Source organism: Eucyclogobius newberryi, unplaced genomic scaffold, assembly GCF_026437365.1.
Source record: "Eucyclogobius newberryi isolate DKJ021-1_F unplaced genomic scaffold, fEucNew1.0.hap1 SCAF_15, whole genome shotgun sequence".
Classification (NCBI taxonomy): Eukaryota; Metazoa; Chordata; class Actinopteri; order Gobiiformes; family Gobiidae; genus Eucyclogobius; species Eucyclogobius newberryi.
In genome coordinates, this window is record NW_027315779.1 from 25203668 (window position 1) to 25205466 (window position 1799).

The 1799-nt window shown below is 47.5% G+C and overlaps 1 long non-coding RNA gene across 2 annotated transcripts; it reads left to right on the forward strand.

The window, feature by feature from the left end:
• Positions 1–672: 672 nt before the first annotated feature.
• Positions 673–1797, forward strand: LOC140361182 (uncharacterized). 2 transcript variants are annotated; one of them, XR_011926956.1, is made up of 3 exons: positions 679–906; positions 1463–1558; positions 1703–1797. It is a non-coding gene; the product is annotated as an uncharacterized lncRNA (long non-coding RNA). The 2 variants fall into 2 exon arrangements; XR_011926957.1 differs by lacking the exon at positions 1463–1558 and having other exon boundaries at positions 673–906.
• Positions 1798–1799: the final 2 nt, after the last annotated feature.

The window sequence follows — 1799 nt, forward strand, 5'->3', positions numbered from 1 at the left end:
TTAAACGTTGCGCAATGGAAGTCAAGCTGTTAGCAATGACGGCTAACAATTTAAACGTAACTCAAATCGGGTTCAAATCGGGTAAAGCTAAAACATTATTTGTAGATGTTTACGTCTTACAGTATGTTTATATGTTGCGTTCATGTGGTCCTCTGGAACTCAGGAACATGTTTTTATGAGTTAAAGAATGCACATGGCTCACACAAGTAGGAAAAACATCTTGTGAAGGCGAGTCAGAAGCTGCTGCCTGACCTCAACCCCCGACATGTTCATTCATCCGAGACGTTTGAGCTCTTTGACAAACGTTACTACATGTAGGCGTTTACGGTCAGTCGTCCAAAGATAAGCAACATATTTGTGCGAAAAGACCCAACATTGTTAAAATAAAACAACAAAACGTACTGGTTAGCTCTGATAAATGCTTTTAAAGAGCAGAATAACTGGTAACATAAAAATCCTGACTTCCTGAGATAAAAGCACATGAAGTCAAACAAGTCGGAACCTCAACACGTCAACTCAGAATCCCGATTGATTTCCCAAGGACCACATGTACGCAGTAATAGTTACGTCTTATCCCATAATACATTACCTCCCGTCAAGCTTTTAAAATTGTAATATTTACAATTTTAAAAAAGTCTATGATAATACAAATTTACTTAAATAACCACAAGTCCCACTGTTGAGCTCCATTGGAAGTATGCACGACCTAGTGATATGATCTTGCCTTGGCAACATATAAAGAATATAAACAAAAGGTATTAAAATACACAAGAGCAGTGTTAATCCCTGTATTATGTCAGTATGGTGATAGCTATGTTAGTGAGTCCAGGACAAGGGGGTCCACACTCCCCACTTGTTTTTGAGTGCGAAGTTGTCGGCCATGTTGGTAAGGGTCTGAAATGGGAGGTGTGTGCAAAAGGAGGCGGCTATGTTGGTAAGGGCCCGAGAAATGAGAGGCGTGTGTACGAGGAGGCGGCCATGTTGGTGAGGGTCTGAAATGGGAGGTACGTGCAAAAGGAAGCGGCCATGTTGGTAAGGGCCTGAAATGAGAAGTGCGTGCAAAAGGAGGCGGCCATGTTGGTAAGGGCCTGAAATGAGAGGTGCGGGCATGTTGGTGAGGGCCTGAAATGAGAGGTGTGTGCAAAAGGAAGCGGCCATGTTGGTAAGGGCCTGAAATGAGAGGTGCGGGCATGTTGGTGAGGGCCTGAAATGAGAGGTGTGTGCAAAAGGAAGCGGCCATGTTGGTAAGGGCCTGAAATGAGAGGTGCGGGCATGTTGGTGAGGGCCTGAGGTGAGAGGTGTGTGCAAAAGGAAGCGGCCATGTTGGTAAGGGCCTGAAATGAGAGGTGCTTGCAAAAGGAGGCGGCCATGTTGGTAAGGGCCTGAAATGAGAGGTGCGGCCATGTTGGTAAGGGCCTGAAATGAGAGGTGCGGGCATGTTGGTGAGGGCCTGAAATGAGAGGTGTGTGCAAAAGGAAGCGGCCATGTTGGTGAGGGCCTGAGGTGAGAGGTGTGTGCAAAAGGAAGCGGCCATGTTGGTAAGGGCCTGAGATGAGAGGTGTATGCAAAAGGAAGCGGCCATGTTGGTAAGGGCCTGCGATGAGAGGTGTGTGCAAAAGGAGGTGGCCATGTTGGTAAGGGCCTGAGGTGAGAGGTGTGTGCAAAAGGAGGTGGCCATGTTGGTAAGGGCCTGAGGTGAGAGGTGTGTGCAAAAGGAGGCGGCCATGTTGGTGAGGGCCTGAGGTGAGAGGTGTGTGCAAAAGGAGGCGGCCATGTTGGTGAGGGCCTGAGGTGAGAGG